Source organism: Oncorhynchus keta, chromosome 33 (genome assembly GCF_023373465.1).
Source record: "Oncorhynchus keta strain PuntledgeMale-10-30-2019 chromosome 33, Oket_V2, whole genome shotgun sequence".
Taxonomy (NCBI): domain Eukaryota; kingdom Metazoa; phylum Chordata; class Actinopteri; order Salmoniformes; family Salmonidae; genus Oncorhynchus; species Oncorhynchus keta.
Genome location: NC_068453.1, coordinates 5,583,449 through 5,610,080, shown reverse-complemented (window position 1 = coordinate 5,610,080; position 26,632 = coordinate 5,583,449). Strand labels below are relative to the sequence as shown.

The following is a 26,632-nucleotide window of genomic DNA, read 5'->3' as shown; positions in this document are numbered from 1 at the left end:
ACATGAGTCTCAAGTCTATTCTCGTAGGTATACATTGGCAGTTCATGACTCCATTTAACACTTGGATAGACCGGACGAATTTCCGATTGCGTTATTGAAAGGCAATGTTTTCCATGTTTTCTTATGGAAAAACTACAGTGTGGTACACGTGTAATACAAACTAGTGTAATAAACAAATGAACAGGAGTAGCCTAAACGTGGTGCCTCGAGTTTTTCATAGCAATATTCAATCGGATGCGTGTGCATTGCCCTTTTGTTCGCAGTAGGCAAATGCCCCACACTATCGACATCTCTTATCTTTTGTAAATATGTCATTGTAGTCGGCCTATGCTAGGTCCAGTGTGTTTCATGGCTGAGATAGTGCAGCGACAGGCAGGCAGCTGCGAATCACATTTCACTTTAGCTGAACTTCTCAAATCTATTTGAGCTATGGCAGAGGGAACACAGTGAGTCTGTCCGGTCTACTAATAGTCCGGCCCCGCCGCGGATGTGGCAAGCGAGGACATGCTGGTAGCCTATTCTTTATGATTATTTCTTAAAGAGCCGGCGAACGCAACACAGCTCCGTTTGCTATGGGTGCTTCTTTGACCGAAGTTTATATAGGCCTACTTTGCTACACTGTTACAATGTATCGACTTAGAGCATGGATCACTACGTAGCTTAGTCGTCTTTCTTATTTTCTCACACTCGCATCATTGTTGCCGCTGTGCAGCGAGGACACGATAGTTACGGGGGGAGACAGACGAAACACAGCGTGACTGTCGCTCAGGACTTGAACTTGAACTTCATTTTGAAATCGGCGTCCATGTGTGATCGACGTTAGTCTTCTTTTTTTTTCCCATAAGCAATATTCATTATTCTGTGATTCAGTGACAAACTACGAGGAGAAATGAGGAAAATACAGATGTTTTGAAGACAATAAACTAAACGTAAGTTAATGTGCTCCATGAAAATACTAAATAAACCGCATTTATTGAAGGGAATAGCCGTTCCAAGTCATGTGTTATCTTGCCGGTGGATTGCATGTATTTTCAGTGGGGTGGATGACACGATTCAAAGACTGAGATGTTCTACAGTCGTAGGCAAGTATGAATTAAGTTTTCGCGGGTAGTTATTTCAAACGCAAACTAAATCGCCCCCAAAATGTTTATGTTGATCCTTTAACAATGACATAAAACAAAACAAACCAAGATCAATGTATAGTGTATTTCTATTTTGATTAAAGGGGGATGATAGTCTATAGCCTTAATTTCACAATTGCAGTTAAATAAATAAAGACGTCAGTTTTAGTGCATGGTTTTATATGATACCTTTTCTATTGGTTGTTCTTAACAGAGAGCTGAAATACAATGCGTATAGCCTTACCATCTCTACTAATCCACCATAAAGACGACACATTTTAAAATGTGTATTTGTGGCATTTGAACAAATGTGCATTTAATAAAACAAATGTTATTTCGCCAATTTGAGCTGTTTACTCGTAAATGACCCGACTCTGGGGTATGATTTGATTGTGTGGTTTTGCGATCTGTTTCCATGTGGTTTTCCCTCAAATATATTTTTTTAATGGATTATAGCCTATTATACTGTCATTGAAAAGTGACATTTGGGCATCAAGCCTCTATAGGTCTAAGCCTATTTATTTATTTTTATGAAAAAAGGAACTATTGAAAGTTGGGAGACAATTGCCTTCTTTGAAGAGTTGAAATGAGTTGGAGTTTTGGTATGATGTTGATAATAATCTCAGAAATGCACCCTGTGTGTATGTGGAAGAAAATGGCCTACTATAGCCTAAAATGATTTAGCTGTAAATCATCCTCAGAATATTTTTACTATTTGCCCTTTTTGCTGTTGATCAATTGTCATTTTCAGATGCAAAGACAGAAGGGAGTTCCTGTTAAACGTGCTGAAATGTGCGGTGATCTCTGTGTTTCAGTGCTGGCTGTTCCACCTCGGACATTGAAGAAGTGGACATTTCAAATCAACAGAAAGTAAAAGAATTGAAGAATGCATGTTATAGATGTTGTTATAACAGGTAGGTTTTTATAATTTTTTATTATGTAACTATACAGTGACACAAATAACAGTTTAAATCGTAATGAGACGCCTTCCAAAATATTATTTAAATGTGCTGTAGTTGCTGGGTGAAACATTTTGTAATATGATTGAGTCAGTGCATAATGCATTACATTTTAGATCTGCACTACAAATGAAAAACATGGAGTGAAACTTGTATTTCTTATTTATAATGATTGTCAAGTAATTGTTAATTAGTTCTATAGAGAATGTATAAGCTTATCATTTCTAAATCAAATAGGCAGTGGGAAAACCTGTTAATGTGAAAAAGATCCGCCCTGACCATCCTTCATCTATCTAAAAAGGCTAAAAAATGTTTAGAGACATTGATCTGAAATATCTCCTGTAAACGTGGCAGAAAATTTGGATTACTTCTTAATTTGAGCCTTGAGCCTTGAACCTTGTCAGTCACAGCACTGGGGTCGGTACTCAGAGTAGGCCCTACACGACAGGTTTACTCTCACAGCCAAAGCTGTCACCTGCACAATTCAACTGAGAGAGAGATTATGTATTTATCTATATATTTATATATACTGTATATACATTCTTTAAATAATTATCAATATTTAGAACTATCTTAATTTACATTAACAGCTTTGAATCAAACATTTTCTAATTGACAGTATTAAGGGAAAGTTTTACTCTCTGACAACTCTTGGGAAATCAATCGGTCGCCCGGAGATTTTATTTCCATTTGTTTAATAGTTGTCTCTCACTGCTCTCCTGCTTCTGTCAAAGATAACATTCAATTTGCTCCTCCTGTCATTCGGTTGGCAAGATTTTATTTTATTTTACACAATCAAAGTTATAAGTGTCATGGCCTGGGCCAGACGGGCCTAATAAGACAGTCGTAGGTTTTCTTTCTGCACATCTGGCTATTTTAGTGCTGCGTCTGCAACTGGAAGCTGATTTTGTTGCCTGGCCTAGTGCTCTGGTACTCTGGTGATGCCGAACCCAGCTTGTCAATCGCACTGAAGCGATGTTTCCCAAAATTCTGGGAGCCGCAGCAACGGATGACAGAAACTTGGCATTTGTCGTCAGCCACATTCTCTCCTCTCCTTGCTGCTCTCTGGAAAGAGGAGCAGACAGGGGCCAAGTATGTAACGGATCATCATGACCCTGTGGCCCCTGATGGCTCAGGGTGATAGGCATCTTTAATGTGATATATTAATAACCAGTATATTGTACGTTTATAAAACACACTTGTGGCTATAAACAGGAAAGACATTGTGCTCTGGGGAAACGAGGCAACGAGGCAAACGCAGGTGGCTGGAGACAATGGACAAGGGCTGATTTCCCAGATCCTAAGCAGTAAAGAAAGAGAGAAAGAGCCTGTGGACTTGTGAATTGGTATGACTTTGTCAGTGGCATGATTTACCCTCAGTTTACTCTCGAACAGAATAACAAAAAAATGTCTTGATTGGAATGAACAGGAGACCAGTGACACGAGGCTATCTCTCTCGCACTTCTCCGGTCCTGACCATTCTCTATGCCGTTGTTTTCACCCCCAGAAATTGATTGAAACCTAAACTAAGGCACAGAGCCCTGATATTCTTCTCTATGAATAGTTGACTAGATATGATGATGATGATGATGATGATGCATTGGATGGTGTCCCTGTAAGGGCATTTCAGGTCAAGGACAGGGCTGTGCTGTTCTGAGATATTCTGTTCTGCATCATAATGATTTCTTAATTTGAAAGAAGAACATGTTTTTTCAAAGAGGGATGATGCTGCAGCTAGTTTCCACTTTGTGACAGGAGTTTTAAATGTTACAAAGCCCTCTGTAGCAGTGTGAAGCTAAAGTTTGGATAATCAAATCTACATGTATTTGTCACGTGCGCCGAATACAACAACCTTACAGTGAAATGCTTACTTACAGGCTCCAATCAACATTGCAAAAAAAGTATTAAGTGAACAATTGGTAAGTAAAGAAATAAAAAACAACAGTGAAAAAGAAGAAATAACAGTAGCGAGGCTATATACAGTAGCGAGGCTATATACAGTAGCGAGGCTATATACAGTAGCAAGGCTTTATACAGGCACCGGTTAGTTGGGCTGATTGAGGTAGCATGTACATGTAGATATGGTTAAAGTGACTATGCATATATGATGAACAGAGAGTAGCAGTAGCGTAAAAGGGGGGTTGGTGGGTGGTGGGTGGCGGGACACAATGCAGATAGCCCGGTTAGCCAATGTGCGAGCGGGGGTGCTGGTTGGTCGGGCCAATTGAGGTAGTATGTACATGAATGTATAGTTAAAGTGACTATGCATATAGTCTTGTGGCTTGGGGGTAAAAACTGTTGAGAATCCTTTTTGTCCTAGACTTGGCACTCCGGTACTGCTTGCCATGTGGTAGTAGAGAGAACTGTCTATGACTGGGGTGGCTGGGGTCTTTGACAATTCTTTAGGGCCTTCCTCTGACACCGCCTGGAGTAGAGGTCCTGGATGGCAGGCAGTTTAGCCCCAGTGATGTACTGGGCCGTACGCACAACCATCTGTAGTGCCTTGTGGTCGGAGGCTGAGCAATTGCTGTTCCAGGCAGTAATACAACCAGTCAAGATGCTCTCGATGTTGCAGCTGTATAACCTTTTGAGGATCTGAGGACCCATGCCAAATCTTTTTAGATTCCTGAGGGGGAATAGGCTTTGTCGTGCCCTCTTCACGACTGTCTTGGTGTGTTTGGACCATGCTAATTTGTTGGTGATGTGGACACCAAGGAACTTGAAGCTCTCAACCTGCTCCACTACAGCCCCGTCGATGAGAATGGGGGCGTGCTTGGTCCTCCTTTTCCTGTAGTCCACAATCATCTCCTTAGTCTTTGTTACTTTGAGGGTGAGGTTGTTATTCTGGCACCACCCGGCCAGGTCTCTGACCTGCTCCCTATAGGCTGTCTCGTCGTTGTCGGTGATCCGGCCTACACTGTTGTGTCATCTGCAAACTTAATGATGATGTTGGAGTCGTGCCTGGCCATGCAGTCGTGGTTGAACAGGGAGTAAAGGGGGGGACTGAGCACGCACCTCTGAGGGGCTCCAGTGTTGAGGATCAGTGTGGCAGATGTGTTGCTACCTACCCGCACCACATGGGGGTGGCCCGTCAGGAAGTCCAGGATCCAGTTGCAGAGGGAGGTGTTTAGTCCCAGGATCCTTAGCTTAGTGATGAGCTTTGAGGGTACTATGGTGTTGAATGCTGAGCTGTAGTCAATGAATAGCATTCTTATGTAGGTGTTCCTTTTGTCCAGGTAGGAAAGGGCAGTGTGGAGTGCAATAGAGATTCCATCATCTTTGGATCTGTTTGGGAACTATGCAAATTGGAGTGGATCTAGGGTTTCTGGGATAATGGTGTTGATATGAGCTATTACCAGCCTTTCAAAGCACTTCATGGCTACAGACGTGCTTTGAAAGGCTGGCAATAGCTCATATCAACACCATTATCCCAGAAACCCTAGACCCACTCCAATGTTGAAAATATCAATGAAGACACCTGCCAGTTGGTCAGCACATGCTTGGAGCTCACATCCTGGTAATCTGTCTGGCCCCGCAGCCTTGTAAATGTTGACCTGTTTAAAGGTCTGGCTAGGGAGAGAGTGATCACACAGTCATCCTGAACAGCTGATTATCTCATGCATGCCTCAGTGTTGCTTACCTCGAAACGAGCACAGAAGTGATTTAGCTCATATGGTAGGCTCATGTCACTGGGCAGCTCGCGGCTGTGCTTCCCTTTGTAGTCTGTAATAGTTTGCAAGCCCTGACACATAAGACGAGCGTTGGAGCCAGTGTAGTACAATTCAATCTTAGCCCTGTATTGACTCTTTGCCTGTTTGATGGCTCATCGGAGGGCATAGCAGGATTTCTTATAAGCTTCCGGGTTAGAGTCCCGCACCAAGAAAGCGGCAGCAATACCCTTTAGCTCTGTGCGAATGTTGCCTGTAATCCATGGCTTCTGGTTGGGGTATGTACAAACAGTCAATGTGGGGACCACGTCCTCGATGCACTTATTGATAAAGCCAGTGACTGATGTGGTGTACTCCTCAATGCCATCGGAAGAATCCCGGAACATTTTCCAGACTGTGTTAGCAAAACATTCCTGTAGTTTAGCATCTGCTTCACCTGACCACTTTTTTATAGACCAAGTCACTGGTGCTTCCTGCTTTAATTTTTGCTTGTAAGCAGGAATCAGGAGGATAGAATTTTGGTCGGATTTACCAAATGGAGGACGAGGGAGAGATTTGTACGCGTCTCTGTGTGTGGAGTACAGGTGATCTAGAATTTATTTTCCTCTGGTTGCACATTTAACATGTTGATAGAAATGAGGTAGAACTGATTTAAGTATCCCTGCATTAAAGTCTCCGGCCACTAGGAGCGTTGCCTCTGGGTGAGTGGTTTCCTGTTTGCTTATTTCCTTATACAGCTGACTGAGTGTGGTCTTTAGTGCCAGCATCCGTCTGTGGTGTTAAATAAACAGCCACGAAAGTATAGCTGAAAACTCTCTAGGCAAATAGTGTGGTCTACATTTTATCACAAAATACTCTACTTCAGGCGAGTAAAATCTAGATACTTCCTTAGATTTCGTGCACCAGCTCTTGTTTACAAATATGCACAGACCGCCCCCCTTCGTGTGCTGTTCTATCTTGCTGGTGCAGCGTATTTCCCGCTAGCTGAATATTCATGTCATCATTCAGCCACAATTCCATGAAACATAAGATATTACAATTTTATGTCCCGTTGGTAGGATATTCGCGATTGTACCAAGTGTCATTTACATATCATTTTCATTTACATATCATTTCCAAATGATTGCACGTCGGCGAGTAAAATTGACGGTAACGGCATCTTTCCCACTCGCCTTCTGCGAATCCTTACGAGGCACCCCGCTCTGTGTCCTCTGTACCTGCGTCTCTTCCTCTTGCAAATAACTGGGATGTTGACCTTGTCGGGTGTTTGGAGAATGTCCCGTGTGTCCTGCTTGTTGAAGAAAAAATCTTTGTCTAATCCAAGGTGAGGGATCGCTGTCCTGATATCCAGAAGCTATTTTTTGCCGTAAGATACGGTTGCAGAAACATTATGTACAAAATAAGTTATAAATAACGTGGGAAAAAAACACATAATAGCACAATTGGTTGGGCGTCCGTAAAACGGCTGCCATTTCTTCTGGCGCCATTTTACGCTCAGACGTGATAAAATACGCCACTCACCTCTGGGTGGCGTAAAACATGCCACTCACGTTAGTTTCTTCTCCGCAATGAGTCTGGAGCGATTTGTGGAACGCATCACATTCTAACTGTTCTGATTGGTTCCAGAAACCGATGGGTTGGGCCAGAACACCTGTGGGTTCACCCCCTCATTTTGACGTCACAACAAACAAACTTCAACGATGGCAGTCTCAGTCTGAGGTATGTAGCAAACATAGAGCAGTGTGCAATTCTCTTTTATCGCATGTGCAACGCAGTGACTTCTTTGTTGTTGTAATATCGCAAACGGATTCCAGCTTTGACCTAATTTCTCAGGCGTTCGGTGAAGAGTTCAGGCAGTAGCGAGAGAGAGAGGGTAGGGAGTGAAAGAGATCCCTTGCATGTTAGTTTTCTTCCAGGGAGGGGGCGAGACACAGAAGGCCTACCTCTGTCAACCAGTGTGACCGAGCTCTCTGCTCTCTCTCCGCTCTGTTCAGCTTTGGGTCGTGTTTATAGTGGACACCATAGCGAAAGGTTTTGCAACAGAAAACAAAAACAAGCGTTTCATTTTGAGTCCGTTTTCTTCTGTTTGGTGCCTAGAGAATATGACCCTGCTCTCTGCCTCTCTTTCTGCTCTGGGTGTTTCCTCCTCCCAGCCTATAACAGGAAGCTCATGTTCAAGGTCATGTGAGGACAGGGAAAAGGGCTTTTCTTTCCACTGTGAGTCATTTGGGAGAGAGAGGAGGAAGAAAAAGAAGAAGAAAAAAACAAAAACCCAAAGCCTTGCTGCCTTGCACTGAATCAACCCTCTGCAATCTGCCATGTTTTTCTCCTCTCCCCTATATTGCTTTATTGTCTATTTTGGCTGAGTGTGCTAAGTTATTCTCGCCCTATTCGTGCCAATATTTTTTTTATAGGATAGGACGTCGTGAGTGAGAGCCGAGTTGAGTTCCTGAGTTAAAAGAAGAGTTCATGAATCCTGTAAAGCAAATTAAACAAATCTCTGTGGGGAGCTCCGCAGGTTCTTCCGGCTTGGTTCGAAATTCCAGAGAGAACCTTGACCTGTAGTTACACACTGGAAAAAATAACACACTCTCTGCATGACTTTATACATGTTTGTGATATCGAGACTGTGTGGTCAATGTTTAGAGAATGTCTTTGTGCATATACAAAGACCTGTAAATAAGGAATTTGACATGGATGAAAATCTGGCATGTGATAACACTATAGTACATGGAGGAGTACATGAACATTTTTTGTTCTTCTCTCCAAGTCAGAGGTGGCTGAGCTTTTGGAAACAGTTAAGATGAGTGATACAGTGCTAGAAGTTTGTATAGTCAATTGCAGTAGGGTTTAGATGTTTTGATATTTTCCTTACGTACATGGTATTTCTCAGCACAACCAGAGGCCTTTTATCGAGACAAACCAGACCACAAGGAAGACATACACACTCCAGTGCATTGCAGGTATACCAATATACCACCATGTATGCATTGGAGGTGGCCAGACTGTACATTCCCCGGGACTGAAGCAACTTTATAACTTCAACATCAACTTCGGCTTCAGCTTTTCACCCCCCGTTTACTACTACAGAGTGTACAAAACATTAGGAACAACTGCCTAGTATTGAGTTGCACCCCCTTTTGCCCTCAGAACAGCCTCATTTCGTCGGGGCATGGACTCTGCAAGGTGTCGAAAGCATTCCACGGGAAAGCTGGCCCATGTTGACGCCAATGCTTCCCACAGTTGTGCCAAGAGTGGTTTTTGACTTTCTCTGAATGTATCATTGGCATTTTGTACTTGGGAACCAAAGCTTTAGGGATTTCAGTTATGAGCTGCACACTGGAATTATATTAGAGGGAACAAAATGGGGTTTCAGTTGGACCCAGTTGAATGACATCAAGGACAAGTCAGTATATTATAACTTTTATAAATGAAAGCGAGCATGCTCCTCTTGAAGGACAGATGGAAGTCAATTATGGCATATTTTAGGAGAAGGACATTTTTCAGGCAAAGGTGGCCAGGTATACTGGGGGAATAAGACTGATTAATATAACCATTTTTGAGTCCCCTTGAGTCCCCATCATTTATCTCTATATCTCTCTCTCTCTTTCTCTCTTTCTCCCCTCTATTCTCCCTCTTCTTTCTGTCTGAGAATCAGTCCTTATCATGCTCCTCCCCTTCGCTCTCTCTCAATTCAATTCAAAGGGGCTTTATTGGCATGGGAAACATATGTTTACATTGCCAAAGCAAGTAGAATAAACAATAAACAAAAGTGAGAAGAAACAAAAAAACAACATTAACTAAAAAAATGTAAAGTAAAATTTGCACTCATTTAAGGTTTCAAAGGGATAAAGAAGTTTCAAATGTTATGTTATCAGCTTTGTACAGTGTTTTGAACAATGTGTTAATAGTTGTGGCATGAAAAGTAGGGGAAGATAAGTAAACAGCTCAATATGGGATGTATTTACAATGTTATTTGGGGTCTGTGTGATCTGTGAGAAATACAGTGACAGCCTTATTCTAAAATGGATGAAATACTCCCCCCTCAGCAATCTACACACATTACCCCATAAGGACATAGCGAAAACAGGTTTTTAGAAAAATAAAATAAAATACATAAATACCTTATTTACAGAATAAGTATTCAGACCCTTTGCACCCTTTGCACAGATTCAAAATTGAGCTCAGGTTTATCCTGTTTCCATTGATCATCCCTGAGATGTTTCAACAACTAGATTGGAGTCCATCTGTGGTCAATTCAATTGATTGGACATGATTTGGAAAGGCACACACCTGTCTATATAAGGTCCCACAGTTGACAGTGCATGTCAAAATCAAGCCACGAGGTCGAAGGAATTGTCCGTAGAGCTCCGAGACAGGATTGTGTCGAGGTACAAATCTGGGGTAGGGTACCAAATCATTTCTGCAGCATTGAAGATCCCGAAGAACACAGTGGTCTCCATCATTCTTAAATGGAAGAAGTTTGAAACCACCAAGACTTCCGAGAGCTGGCCGCCCAGCCAAACTGAGCAATAGGGGGGAGAAGGGCATTGACCAAGAACCCGATGGTCATTCTGACAGAGCTCTAGAGTTCCTCTGTGGAGATGGGAGAACCTTCCAGAAGGACAATCATCTCTGCAGCACTCTACCAATCAGGCCTTTATGGTTGAGTGGCCAGACGTAAGCCACTCCTCAGTAAAAGGCACATTACAGCCTGCTTGGAGTTTGCCAAAAGGCACCTAAAGACTCTCAGATTATGAGAAACAAGATTATCTGGTCTGATGAAACCAAGATTAAACTCTTTGGCCTGAATACCAAGCGTCACGTCTGGAGGAAACCTGGCACCATCCCTACGGTGAAGCATGGTGGTGGCAGCATCATGCTGTGGAGATGTTTTTCAGCAGCAGGGACTGGGAGACTACTATGAATGGAGAAAAGTACAGAGAGATCCTTGATGAAAACCTGCTCCAGAGTGCTCAGGACCTCAGACTGAGGCGAAGGTTCACCTCCTAACAGGACAATGACCCTAAGCACAAACAAGACAACGCAGGAGTGTCTTCGGGACAAGTCTCTGCATGTCCTTGAGTGGACCAGCCAGAGCCCGGATTTCAACCTGAACATCTCTGGAGAGACCTGAAAATAGCTGTGCAGCAACACTCCCCATCCAACCTGACAGAGCTTGAGAGGATCTGCAGAGAGGAATGGGAGAAACCCAAGCTTGTAGCGTCATACCCAAGAAAACTCAAAGCTGTAATCGCTGCCAAAGGTGCTTCCACAAAGTACCCAATAAAGGGTTTGAATACTTAATATAAATGTGATGTTTCAGTTTCTTTTTTCTTCATTTGCAAAACATTATACAAACCTGTTTTTGCTTTGTAATTATTTTATTTTAATTTCATCTTTTTGTAACTAGGTAAGTCAGTTAAGAACAAATTCTTATTTACAATGACGGCCTACCCCGGCCTAACCTGGACGACGCTGGGCCAATTGTGCGCCGCCCTACGGGACTCCCAATCAAGGCCGGTTGTGATACAGCCTGGAATAGAACCAGGGTCTGTAGTGACACCTCTATCACTGAGATGCAGTGCCTTAGACCGCTGCACCACTCGGGAGACCATTGTGGGGTATTGACGGGGGGACAATTTAATACATTTTAGAGGCTGTAAAGGCTGTAAAGTAACAATATGTGGAAAAAGTCAAGCGTTCTGAATACTTTCCGAATGCACTGTATGTCTCTCTAATATGGGTATACCTAATATGGGCATACCTTTGGCAGGAGGTAAGGAAGTGCAGCTCAGTTTCCACCTCTTTTTGTGGGCAATGGGCGCATAGCCTTTCTTCTCTCGAGAGCCAGGTCTGCCTATGGCGGCCTCTCTCAGTAACAAGGCTATGCTCACTGAGTCTCTACATCTCGCTCTCTTGCTCTGTATCACTCTCTCCCCTATTTCTTGTCCCTCTCTTCTTTCTGTCTGAGACTCAGTCCTTATCGCCTCATCATCCTTTTTCTCCTTTCTCCCGTCTCTTGCCCCCCCCCCCTCCTTTTCTTCCTCTCCTCCTTCCTCTCTCCCCCCTGGACGGTTCTTTCAGGGTCATGTGGCTGTTTGTTGCAGGTGTTCTACAGATGTGGCTGACTCAGCACTACAGATCCCTGTCCATCATTAAATCCCTACTGCTGGAAATGTACACATCATCACAAATGTGTTGGAAATGAACATCATTGTATTAACGTTGTATTGTCATTTATATACATTTTCATCAAGTTTTTGTTTTAAATACATTTTCAGTTTTCAGTCTATTGCTAGTTTTTTGCAACTTGCAGTCTGCAAGTTTTTTACAATTATGTCGAACCTTTATTTGAAGTTGAAAACAGTGGAAGTAAATCAATTACATTTAGAAGAATTATATCAAATGTAAACTCTGTTTGCTAACTAAGAGAGAGTTCCTTAGACAGAGTTAGCTGGTCAGATGGGCGTGTGTATATATGAAGTCATGGAGGAGAATTAATGAAAGTGGATGGCCCCTCTGCTCTGTGCCAGACGGCTGGAGCTAGAGCTGGAGGAGTGAACCATGTGACTGTGAACCAGCTCCTGGGAGGCTAGGTTTGCGTCCCAAATAGCACTATATTCCCTATTTAGTGCACTACTTTTGACCAGAGCACTATGGGCCCTGGACAAAAGTAGTGCGCTATAGGGAATAGGGACACACCCTGGGCCTTTGAGTCCCCAGTCTGGAGCTGCACTGCGGGCCGGGCACCAGCGCTGCTGCATTGTTGGCAGGCCCTCGTTTGAATAGGCCTTTAGTGTTTCTGTGTGAGCAAGTCAGCGCCATTTGCATTTGTTCCAGTCACAAAGGTTTACAGGTCAATAGGGACTGCCTGGAAGAAAACTAACATGCCAAGGAACTCGTTGGAACACTTTATATTCTTTCTTTTTTTACCCTCTGTGGTGTGTTCAGGCCAAGGCTCTTCTGCCCTTATTTTGTGTGTGTGAGAGAAAATGGACATATTTAGTGACATTTGCAATACGGGAATGGGAAGGGGGCCCCATGGTAATCCTGAAGCAGTATTTACAAAAGTTAAATGAACATACATTTTACAGTGTTCTGATTGTATAAGAGACATATGAGCAGAGGGAGGGGCTCTGTGCATGGACATGTATGTGTTGTGTAGATAAGCATCTTAATACGTTTATCTACCACCACCACACCCTCTGTGGTATATGCGGAACTATTGATGCTGTGAACCTCATTTCCTGATCCTGCGATTATTGTTTTATTACCATTTATAAAATAACAGCAAACAATGGTGGGCAATTTGAGGTAACTCATTTCTCCAAGATGGATTTGCCACAACATGATGAATGTTATTATGCTTATTAAAGACTAGGAGGAACTTATTGCAAAACAATTAGCTCAAATATCACCACTGACATTTAGACTTAGTATTTTATAGCAATATCCCAGCAAATGATGTAGTGAGAACATTTGATTTTCTTGTTAATACCTAGCCTCCTGTTGATTTTGGAAGCACTATCTGTGAAATAGACATCTTTTTGATTATACAACCCTTTTGAGGATATTTTACTAGTATGAATTAGGGTTAGAGTTATTGTATTTTAAACCAGGAATACAAAGCTTAATCCACATTCGTAAATAGTTCCCTATGTGTTTTATGTGTGGCCACAGGAAGGCTGTGTGTGTGTGTGTGTGTGTGTGTGTGTGTGTGTGTGTGTGTGTGTGTGTGTGTGTGTGTGTGTGTGTGTGTGTGTGTGTGTGTGTGTGTGTGTGTGTGTGTGTGTGTGTGTGTGTGTGTGTGTGTGTGAGGGGCAGACAGACAGACGCAGACCTGGCATGCATCCCATGGCCGACCTGCGTTATGTGAAACACAGCACACAAAGGAGGCTCCTTTATCTGTATGCACCCAACATAGGGGACCTTTTGTTGCTGGTGGCGCGCACATGACTGTTAGCGTCTCAACTCCTTTGAGCCGCCCCACCTCATTGAAAAGACGGTGTAGACCGGTGTGTATTCATGGATGACAAGGGAAGGAAAGAGAAAACAGCATACTAAATAATTCATCTTTCGTCTCTCTGTGTTTCATATATTATCTTCAATTTGCAAGAGGCTGCATGTCACACCGGAGAAAGCATCGGAGCGATCGAAACAGCGCCCCTCTGTCTCAGTATGTGTAGCGGATCTATCTGATGCTGTCTGGTCAGAAAAAGTATGACATTGTTGCCGCCCATAGCATTGAATGCAAGGGAAGCCAGCAAGCATTTGGCCTCCCTTGATTAAAAAAAAGTATACAATATTAGCCAATCAGCTAAACTGAGTGAGCTCAGCTGTGAATGGTTCTGGTGCACCAAAAAAAGTGTCAAGGGAAGACAGTTTGGATTTGGCTTCAGACCAATCACATCACAAGCCAAACTTGAATTGTTGCATCTCATGGTGTTGTTGTCTTCCGGTGGCTAGCTAGCTAGCTAAAATCATCCCTTTCCTAAATAAAGCCATCAATGGAGATAGGGATTTGGACTTGTGGTTTTACCTAATTCTCCATACTGGCCAATCATTTTTATGTATGTTCTAATCTAACCATAAATTCATACATTGTGCCCCTGGCCTGAGGAAATAGTATGGAAATAGTATACTAATGTTAACTAATGTTATGCTAAGGTTAACTAGCTGGCCTGGCGTATCGTTGCCCATGAAAGGAAGTTAGGCTAGCGAGCAAGTATTTTAGCCAGGTAGTACAGGACAACAAAAACTAAATGCATATACTGTATGACATAGTTATAGAACATAGGCATGAAAGAGTAGGATGACGTTGGTGTTTCTCTGCAAGTAGGGTGAGTCACACATGTACACACACACACACACACACACACACACACACACACACACACACACACACACACACACACACACACACACACACACACACACACACACACACACACACACACACATCAGTACAATTGACAGCTACATCATATATAGCTTACTTTGTTTGGACAATAGTTTTTGGTATCTTTTAGTTGACACTGTATTAGACTAAGCAGAGGTGATTTGATGATGTTGAAGTTGAAATGGTGCTGGAATAGTGGATCGAGCTCATGCTTTGATTGTGACTTGCGGTAACACTCTGTGGTTCTAAATAAATAGTTGTTTAATAGTTTGCTGCATGCAATACGTTTCGTGAAGTTCACAGGAAAGATGTTGCTCTCCGGTTTTGTAATGAAACAAATGTGTTGTTGAATTTATTCTGCCACTGTGTCTGTCTTCTTATTGTCTCAGCCACAGGCCTATCTATCACGGTGTCAAGCCATTAACAGGTTAGAGAGCAAACAGTGCAATTATCACAACCCATAGGTTGTAATATGTCTTTTTCCCCCTGGATTTTACCAACGCACCGCTAGTGGGTATAGACTACAGTTACATCATCAAAACAAATCATTTATGTTCATTAGGATACTAATTTAAAGCAAAAACCAAGACCTTTTTTAATATTTTTAAGACTATGTTTATAAAAACGTTCTGAGCTACAATCAGAATCATGACTCCAACAGTATAGTGTTCTAAAAAACAACAACAATTAAATGTAAAAAATGCTATATCATTATGCACCACTTCAATAAGAAACATTTACATTTAAACATATTAGCAAGTAAACAACAAAACCAAAAACTATTCATTGTAGGCTACTGACTGTTTAATTTGGGGTTAAATTGGATCAGTATTTAATTACATTTAATCAGAAGAAATTAAACAAAAACATTTCAATATTTGTTATATATTTTACATGCATATGTACGTTCATCCATGTGTATTGTATGTATACATTACACATATACTGTACAATAGATAGAGAGGACCAGGTGGAATAAGTGAGATACTGCAGAAAATAACATACGTTAATCCTATGGTTGAATGTTTTAGTCATTCTGATTACAGTGTTAATTTGCTTCAAGCTAAAAGTATAACTATTTGAATTTCTTATTGGCAGAAAGTAGATGCTTGATTCCCATAGGGTGATCCCTCACTAAAACACAATTATAGACAAATAACTAATATACTACAGAAAGACTAGATGGTGTCTACAGACTCGTTGACCTATTAGCACTCTTTCCTTTTTCAATTTTAGGATATGCCCTTGACCAGCTAGTAAAGTCATGATAACATTACACACTTTGAAAGAAATGGTGAAGCTATTATGAGCAACACATTCATTGTGCTTAGTTGTCTTTGTCTTGATAAACAAATATCATCAACCCATTATATAGAAAGTGACATTGAATGTACGCTTTGAGTACATCAAATCTATATAATTTTGTTACCACATATTACTCTCTCAAATATGGTTTAAATATGGTTTACCACAATCCCATTTATTTATAATCTATACCCTTGAAGAATACTTACTTCAACCCCACTTTAGCAACCACATATACATAGATTGTGTACATACTGTATATTATATGATATAGTCAAAGGAGAGAAAAGTTTCCATTGAAATATGAAGATGAATATGAATTACTGCCCTGCGCTTCGGATTTGGCTACCCCAGAACGTGGGTGTGGGTCGAGTTTATATCTATTGGCCTATTTGAAAAATGCTTCCTTCCTTCTTTGAGGTAATCACAAGTTGGATTAAGTGGGATAAATTCAAGTTACGATACAGTTACTAGCTTTCACCAATCTTAGTCATGATGTTAGATCAGTTATTACTTCAAGGAAAAGATGAAGGAAGGAAGGAAGGAAGGAAGGAAGGAAGGAAGGAAGGGAGGGAGGGAGGGAAAGAAAGAAAGATGCATTTTTTAAATGAGTCAATAAGGGCCCATGTCTCTTTCTCTGAGCTCCCCTGGGTAGTTCTGGTGTGTAGTACTGTTCGGGGGCGTAAGGTGTGGAGGGCTCGATTGGGTCGATTCCTCTCCTCACAGGCCTGTCCTCGCCGGAAGAGCCATGACGTGGCACCTGCCAGAACCAACGGCCGGCATGAGTCTTTAAGAGGGACAACCAAGAGAACTTCTCCCCTAGACCCGCCAGCCTGGCTTGCACACAATATACTACAAGAGGAAGAAATCAATGCTGTTTTTCTGGTGCTTTTTTCGAGGTTGACCGAGAGAAGATATAAGCCTAGTAAGAATTGCAGGTAACAAAGATATGGGGTTGTGGGGGTATGTTTTCTGATTGTACAAGACTGATTAGTTCAAATTAGTTACATTTGTTGGAAGTGGGTTAAAAGAATTCCCTTGTGTGGAGTTCGTTACTGTTTCTGCTATAATTGATAATGTATTAGCTATCACTTTCGGTTAATCACAGATTCCAAATACTATGAGTAACAATATATGAACATATATATATATATATTTCTATTCAAATCTATATTTCTTGTCATTTTTGCTATCTTACAATATTATGCTTGTGTCAAACATTAAATATGGACTCATGATAATGAGCAATTTCATCTTAGATCCTCCATGAAGCATTACTAAAAATCAGAGCTGCACATCTTTGATGTGATGGGTATAAGGTTTTTCTTTTGTTTATGTCCGTGAGATAGACAATTTGCTTTCCCAAGTTATAAAACTAATACAAGTGTAAGTGTTTTGCACTGATAAAACACTAACTGGAAAATCATGTAAAATGATAGTCACATGGTTAAATTGAAAGTATAGGGCCGAGATCTAAGAGACGATCTGCGAGGAGGCCAATAATAATGTTGTTTGGATCAGTCTGTCTGGTTAAAGTGTGGCAGTCCTGTCCTGGACACTTACTGTATTTCCAGCTCAGAGCAGTTCAGTTCTGTCCCAGCCTCCACCTTAACAGCTGAGTGAGCTTTTAAAGGTGAGTTGTTTAATGATTATCAAAGAGAGAGGACTGAATCACAAATAAGTTATACCTTTCACTTGTTGTACTTACCTTTTTCAGTATGAGGTTTTAGTCTCAAGCTATTGTTTTCTTTCAAGATAATGTATTTCTTATTGCTAAAATCCCCTTTTACGTCATTCACCATAGATTATTTTTTTCACCATCGTCCATTGTTTGATCTTCAAAGTACAAAAAAAAATAAAACAACAGACACAACATTATTTATTTTAACTTGTAGTGAACAAAACATAATCCAACTATTTGATATAAGAATTGTGTTGCTTAAAAGTGATAAAATAGTACAAATTATTAGAGAATATATGGTATTCCAACACCACCAAAACTTGGTCAATGTTCACAGATTTTCAATCTACTATAGTAATGTTCAGTAAAAAAAGAAGTGCAAAAGTTGACTCGTAAGTTTTTGAAAGTGACATAAAAAATAAAACAACAGTTTAGAAGATTTTGAAAGCAAATAATTGAAAAGAATATAATTGAATATCTCTAGCATCTATGTAAGACGCTATATCATTTTTCATTGGAGTTAATTTAGTAAAAAAAATTTTTTATTTATTTATGTTGTTTATTCTTCTTCACTTTAAATAGTGCTAACACTTATTATGAATTATACATTTTATTAAACCCATTTACCTACTTACAACTTCTTCATATTCAGTGTGTATATCACGTTTGTACATACCTTTTAAGTTATAAAATACATGTCCATCCTTGCATAATTAAATACATTAAAATAATAAAGATGTATAATATGGTTTACATTTTTGTTCCTAAATGGTAGTTTACGTAAGCTATAGTGTTGAAAATAGGCCATTTAAGGTAATATAGTTATATTTGCCTCAAATATATTTGTATCTTTCTAATATCACGATCAGACTTAGATGTTTTTTTTTCTGAAACCAACAAATGTAAGACTTTGTTTTCCCACTTAGGAAAAACTACAGTAGTTAATTAAAAGTTAGCACTTCACTCCTGGTATAACAAGGGTAGACATCAGATCAATTTCACTTCACATTACAGAATGTGTTAAGGAAGATCTTTTACCATTCACATTTCATGCATATTTTTCTAATCTTAGATTTTTCTATCTAAATTAAACCAAAACATGTAAGGTTGTATCAACCAAAATGTGAGTAAATACTACAGCATTTGGGATATTTTTAAGTACACACATTCATTATTGCTAAAAGCCTTTGGCAAATGAATATAAATATAATTCATAAATATATTTTTTTTTTCTTTTTTTTTTCTAATAACTTGAACAAATAATGTTATTTAATTTGGTAATGTATTTCTGGAGAACAGCATCTCCTCTTAGGCTATATTTAATCATATTTGTTTCTCTAAGTTACCTCTCTAAATCCATAAGTGCCCATTTACCTGTCCATTCTGAATGAGTTATACAATATGTTTATCCGTGAAATACTCTTATGTTAATCATTATTCGTGTTTGATATAATTAACCAACATTAGGAGTGAAAATTCTTTCAAGCCTTCCCTCTTATCACTCTTGAGACATAATAAAATTAATAATTTGACCTTTAAAGCAATACATGTCTTCATTCATCCTTAGCCACTTGAAAAAGCAATACTAAAGGCAACAAATATATATATATATTTTAAAATTGTCATATTGTAGATTATTTTCTTCCAGATATTGATGTAAAATATTTGCATTTATCCCCAGACAAATATTTTACATTGATTGCAAATAATATCATTATTCATATGTTAGTTAGAACCATTTGCCTTTTCAATTGGAATGGACAGAGTTAACCTTAACCCTATTCAAACATGAGGAAACTGTAGAAAACTGATAACTCAGAAAATACTTAACTTTGATACCATGTCTTTGGTATATTTATAAAAAAAGATATCAGGATATACTTCTTTAGATCTCTTATCTGAATTTGTTTAGGTGAATCAGCAATCTGTATTGCTACTTCACTAGTATCCATGTTGTCTCTGTCCTCCATTTTGATTTTTCAGTTCTGTGTTCTACCTGTTGATAACAAGACTGTTTATATCGATGCCTGAACACTTCATAATCATAAAATTTTGGTTTTTAATTCTGTTTCATCTAATGCATTTACTTTATAACATAACATTTTCAATAAGAATACCATTTAATTGGTTGTATACCTGCCAATATCGAGGCTGTATTCTCTGGTGGCTTTCTGTTCTCTGAGGTATAACATTTTGGCATCTAATCATTTAAACTGTCAATCTGTTTTTGAACTTCAGAGGTTTTCTATAGAAATACAATTCAATTGATTAGGGAAACATGTCAATACACAAAACAATACAGTTCTTAAATTCATGTTTTACAAATCTTGAATTTGCAAACAGTTCAATCAATCAAATGTGTTTATAAAGCCCTTTTTACATCAGCCGATGTCACAAAGTGCTATACAGAAACAGTTGAAAATGTCAGCCATATAGGATCAGCAGTCACATCGTCAAAGCCCCGCTCGAGCCTCTTGTAAGTGACCTGTCGCCCCTAAATGGCTGCCGGAGGTCAGGGAGGTTAACAGAGACTGATGTTACTAGTCCCTTGAGTGACATCCCTGAGGAGATGGGCCCCTTACGGCCCCTTAATCCCTATTAGTCCCCTGTGTTAGTGATCTTTACCTTCTCTGAGCCAACACCATGCTACCTTGTCAATGGGGCCTGGCCGGCTCCCGACTTAACACTTTTGACCTCAGGGGTCTCGCCCTTTGTTCCCCGTAGCAACAGAGGGTGACCCCAGGGGTCAGGGGTGTAATCGAGAAGTTGTATGGACACGTGGGCTTGAGGGGCCCCACCATAGACCACCAAGTAGAGGTGGTGGTTGGCGTGCAGTACTTCTGTCTGGTCAGTACTTCTGTCTGGGTAGCAGAGAGAAAGTCTCTCTTCATTGTATGAGGTAAATAGAAAGGGACAGCACTCCAATAAATACTCTTCAATTAAATACTCTTCAATCATTTCTTTATTCATTAATTGCACTGCATATATGCGAGTCACAGCCCATTCTCTTATGGAATATGCCAGGAGATGCCGATTCTGCAGGTACCTGATTACGTTTGGACCCGGCGAATTCTGGAAGCTATTCGCCAGGTGCAACGTGAGTGCCTATTACATCTAGTAGACTTGCTGCTTGCTAGGGGGCTGTGGATGGGGATGGTGGATGGAGGGTTGTGTGTTCGGAATGAATGCCTAAACTTAAGCTTAATCTTATCCATAGCCATTTGGAATGAATGCCTAAACGTACGTTTTAGTTTCACTTTTTTCGGCGTTTGAATGTCAGTCAAGACACGGCACCGAATGGCGTAATTAAAACGTCAAGCCATGGTGTATTTCCTGTTACTGCAGTTACGCCACAGGTTGGCGTTTTATTTGGAGATTGGGTTGGCGATTCAGCCTCCGTCTTCTTCGGCGTGCGGTGTCAATGAGATGAACACATGACATTTGTCATGGACAAGTATACAATAAAGGGTATGTGTTCTTCTTTACCCTATAAATGAATGTGATATATATTATATGTGACACAAAGCAGTGTACTATTTATTTGCACGGTTATTATTACAGGTATTGGGTAGCGTACATACCCTGCAGCATAACTCCCATTCTCCAACTGTTTGTAATTACTCTGCTTCAGTGTATTTATTGAATTGTTTAACCAACACTACAGGCTAATTGTCCACCAACACTACAGCTAATAAAAAGACAACATTACCTCTGGGACCCCCCTTAAATTATGTCATTTAAGCTTTAAAGCTCCGTTTACATGAAGTTATCATTATGCTGTGAATCATTTTTGTTTTGTTCTCTTATGAGTGTCTGTGGTGATTGAGGTGAAGATTGAAGAAGCAGCCATTTTGTTGTTGTTGTTGTGATGAAATATTTGACCCTTACGAGTTGCCAAGTTACCCTCTCCGGAGAGTTGGGCAGCAATATGATTTGTAGTTGTGTGGGAAAGGATAATGTAGCCTTACGTGATTAGGAACTTATTTTGGCATGCTTTGGTCAAATAGTAAAGCTCATCCGATGACATGGAACTCCATCAGAATGCTGAATTCTGATGGAGTTACATGTTTGGTCACAATTGAACAAAAAAAACATGCACTGTTTAAAGACAACACATATTCATTGTTTTACTAAATTGCTTTGAGAGTATGTGCATGATGAAACACACGACACAGCGTTGATTTAGAAATCTACAGCTCGACGAAGTGTGTCAATAAAGTTCCGCGCTACAGCTGACGGTTGTACGACTCCTAAAGAAGGTGTCATAAAGAGATTGTTAGTATTGGAGTTTGATCAATGGCAGACTTACGCAGGCAACTCAGAGCTCTCTGAGAGGGGTGAGGCCTTAGAGAGGCTCACAGTGTCAGGTCTTGGCAGCTTACCCAAAACCAGAACTGTATCCTCGAATGAACTCTCCACAACAGCCCTGCCAAGTTTTTTGAATTCTTGCTACATGTCAAATTGTAAACAACAATTTTACAACAGACTCTCTTCAGACTAGAGTAGTGAAATGGGCCCGATAGTCAGAAATGGGCTTATCTTAGTATTTGATCTATGTACTTTGTGCAATGCGGTTTTTAGTCTTGAGGAGTAGCGATTGGCTAAAGAGGTGGCGAGATGTGACGTAGTAGGTTTAACCTCATGTTTGTACTGTAGATGCCCCATCAGCTTTTTTTCATAGGAAAACATGGGAGAAATATAGTTTAATTTAGCATATTGAACTGTACCGACTCCATCTTTAATGTTTCTCGACAACTCCCATGTAAACTGGATTACACGCGTTTCTGAATATGGCAATATTTATATTTTATTATATACTGGGTCATTGCAGAATGGGCAGAGTTAATGCTGAGGGTAGCCCAGATTTTAGTGCCGGACTGGAGTGTGTTCTGTCTCCGTCCCACCTCCATGGCAGGCGCGCGCGCACACACACACACACACACACACACACACACACACACACACACACACACACACACACACACACACACACACACACACACACACACACACACACACACACACACACACACACACACACACACACACACACTGCCTTCCTGTGGCCACACATAAAACACATAGGGAACTATTTACGGATGTGGATTAAGCTTTGTATTCCTGGTTTAAAATATAATAACTTTTACTAATAATAATTCATACTAGTAAAATATCCTCAAAAGGGTTGTATAATCAAAAATATGTCTATTTCACAGATAGTGCTTCCAAAATCAACAGGAGGCTAGGTATTAACAAGAAAATCAAATGTTCTCACTACATCATTTGCTGGGATATTGCTATAAAATACTAAGTCTAAATGTCAGTGGTGATAATCACCATTTTAAAATATATATATACACAAGGAGAAAACCAGGAAAAAATAGATTCCTAACCTTCATTTTAATGCATGCAGTCCTTCTTAATCTCAAGTAGCAAATGTACCAAAAAGGAGAGAAATTAAATTGCTTGGCGCTCCACTTTTTTCTCTCTCATTTGTGCTCCTGCTACTTCAGGGAGAAGGGAGAGCTTCTGGGAGCTCTTGGTTTTTAGGGAACGGGAGGGGGACGATAGCCTAAAGAGACAGGAAGTTGTTATAAAATATCCTATCTGTCACAAACTTCCAAAGAACCTTGCTGTGGTTGCAAGCAGCCAGTCCAGAGAAATTGTAGTAGTGTGTGTCCTAGTAGGGTTTGGGGAAACTGGCAATAATGTTTCATATTTAGATGATCTGTTACATGAATGATAGGCCACATATTTGTGTGCGGCAACAAGGACTATCTCGTTACAGAGGGATTAAGACATGGTTTGTATGATAGATACTTGTGGTTCAGTGAGATGAGATGTGTGGGTATGCGCAAGTGTGTATAGGATGTGATCGTCAGGAGAGTCCATTTTTATCATGCACCCCTAAATCGAAGACACCCGTCCCCCTCTTACCCTCCCTGCAGATCGTATTTACTAGTGCAGCCATCTGCATCGTCACTGTGAATGTGAGGAGGATCTCACGGTGCACTAAGCTTTGTGTGTGCGTGAGTACGTTGTGTGTGTGTGTGTGTGTATAAAATCACAGCCAATGCTTTACTGCTTCTCCGGCCTGCAGCCTCGGTGAAGCAGTCTCACCCCAGAGGCTTATCTGGGTTTCGACTCCTTGTCAAAATACTTGCAGGGGCTGAGCCCTTTTTAAACTAAAAAAAAAGTTCCCGAGGTGGGGTGGATAGGGAGTCGACGCTGCTGCAGTCACACTCTAAGTTGTCTGTAAAAGGTGTTAATAAAAAAAATGTTTCATTGTGATGTGCCTCAAACCTACCCTCCGTTTTTATAAGAATGGATTCGTCCGTCTCTGAAAAGGTTCCAAAACGTGCCTTTTGTCAGAGCTGTAGCTGCATGGTTGTGGAACAGATTTAGTATGAAGTTTGTTTTAATCATGCACTAGATGTGTGTAGGGCCCTGGAATGGTGATTGGCAACTGTGTGTGTGTGTGTGTGGGTGTGATATGGGAGTAGTTTGCCATTCTTCCACCCTATTGATCGTCTCTCTTGCTCTCACACAAACACGTTGTGTCGAACCTGTGATAAAAATGAGTCTTCCTCACTTACTTCGATGCGTCCCTATTTCATCATCAGCTGAGCTCCATCTCCTCCACTCACAGCTCTTTATCCCCCCTCTCTCTCTCTCTCTCTCTTCATTCGCCTCACTCTCCCAGTCCCGGCCACATGCAAGAGGGAGACTAGCGATATGAAAAAAGGGAAAAGCGTCTGCTGCTATTTCTAAAGCTAGATCCTCCCCTTCAGAGCGACTGTGCCAGGAGGAGGAGGGCTTTTACTACTCTGGGGAGTTTAACCCTCTGCCTCTATCTCTCAGCTCTGCCTCTAACTCTCAGCTCTGCAAGCAAGTCCAGCTACTAAATACCCTGCAACAAGTAGCTTTTGGGCCTCCGCCGTTTGACTTTAGGTTTGGTTGCCCTTTTGAAAACGTTTGTGGACTTTTTTTCTTGCAGCAGATTCCATACTTTTGTATATTATTTTGAGTTTTTGTGCATTGCGCTTGGATAATGTGTTTTTTTTTTGGTAGCTACTGCTTTTAACATATTCCACGGTGTGTTGCATTGCCTTTTCGCCATGTCGTCCCTCTTTTGGAAGATCAGGATGTGCTTCTTCTCGCTGAAGATGACAATGGCTGTGTTTTTGGCGACCGCTGTGCATCTGTGGTGGCATTAGCTCGTTTAGTGTCTTGTCACGGCGCATTTAGCTTTTTCTGCCTATTTTGTTTCTCTCTAAGAAAAAAACACACACATACTCCTAGACTTTTTCATCCCCCTTACCATTTATTTCCCCCTCTCCCTTTCTCTCCCAATTCCTCTTTCTTTCGTCCTTTCTAACTTTCTCTCTCTAGCTCTCCCACTCTCTCTCTCTCTCTCCCTCTCTCCTTCCTGTGAAAGGAGAGTGGGAGGGCGGTGCAGCAGTGGCGGAGGGTTTTTTGGGACAGGTGCCAATTTCAAACAAAAGACACAAAAAGGCAATGAGTGAGGGGCCTCCAACAAAATAAAAAAAATATGTTGCATGTTGAAACACAAGAAGTGATTTGTAGTGATCGTGTACTGTATGGGCGCGTGTGTGTATGTGCATGTGTGTGTATGTGCATGTGTGTGTATGTGCATGTGTGTGTATGTGCATGTGTGTGTATGTGCATGTGTGTGTATGTTCATGTGTGTGTATGTGCATGTGTGTGTATGTGTGCAAAAACAAACTCTTGCAGGATTCCCGAGCGCCCGATTGAGTGAGCGAGCAAGCGGAGATTTAGAATTCTCTCTCTCTCTCACACTGTCTTGTGGAGGCATTTGAGTTTCGGACTCGGAGGGAGGGGTGGTGGGTGAAAAGGGAAGGGGTCCTCCTTTTTGGTTGCTGTTGAATTATTCACATTCCTGGGCCAACCAACCCAATGCAGAGACGGGACTGGCTGACTGGCTGTAGCTGCTGCCTTTAGCAATCATTCGACATGCAGCTTGTCTGTTTGCTAACATTCCTCATTCAAATACTTTTTAACTGCCAGACGGGGATGACCACGCGCCTCCCAGGCACGAACATGGACTCTTGTGGCGCAGCCCGGTGATAGACCGAGACAGAATAGGGGGTGGCAGACAGGAAGACAGCCCAGATATGATTCACTGAGCTGGGGAAAAGGCAGCTCCCTGTCATCCTTCTCTGGTTCTCACCGGGAGTCTGAATCTAACTAACTAACTGGCTGACTGACTGTGGCTGCCCTCTGTCTGTCCCTCTCTACAGGATAACTACATTATGGTTCTGGATCTACTACCCTGGTGGAAAATAAGGCCTGTCTGGATTTCAACATCCTGGATTTCACATCCATAGTTGCTGTGTGCTGCTGACTGTCTACCCATGTCCGATTTGAGGTAAGTGGATACATTTCTAAGTGTGCTTCATTGCGTGAATGTGTGTAAACTAGTCTGTTTAAACCACACATGGGAAGTGCACATTATTTTAATATAGTTTATTTTTGAGATTGACTTCTCAATAATACGCTCTACAGATAAACATCAATAACAATAACATACACTACCACGTCCCCAAACAATCCAGCATTTTGATGTTGCCAATTTGTACTTCGCTGAAGAAACTGCCAATGTAGTTTCCGATGTAGTTCTAGTTCCTGCTTCCCTCACATGGCTTTGTTTGCAATGGTCATCGTTTTGGGGTCAAAAGAGGAGGACAGTTTTTGAGGGACCAGAGCTGAGTGTGGTTGCTGTAGTTTTGGGAGACATGCCAAAGCATGGTAGCAGGTCTGTGACTCTCTCCCAGAGTGGCTTTTCAGTGAACCACTGCAGCTAAGAGAAAGCCATCAGAACGTGTAAATCCAAAAGATTGTGGTCTTATTCTTAATTGAAACGCTTACAGATATTGGCCGATTTTATTTTGTTTTTCATCTGTAAATGCGGAAGATAATCCAAACAGTCACATGACGGTTTAATTGTTTTACAT

General features: G+C 41.0%; 1 long non-coding RNA gene across 2 annotated transcripts in view; it reads left to right on the top strand.

Annotated features, from left to right (window-relative positions):
- Positions 1-238: 238 nt before the first annotated feature.
- LOC118366093 (uncharacterized) overlaps positions 239-26,632 on the top strand; it is a 34,249-nt gene continuing 7,855 nt past the window's right edge. The window contains exons 1-3 of one of the 2 annotated variants that reach the window (XR_004821876.2): positions 239-929; positions 1,937-2,035; positions 25,919-26,046. This is a non-coding gene — a long non-coding RNA (uncharacterized LOC118366093). The remainder of the gene's footprint in view (positions 930-1,936; positions 2,036-25,918; positions 26,047-26,632) is intronic. The other variant, XR_008088952.1, reaches the window with a different exon arrangement.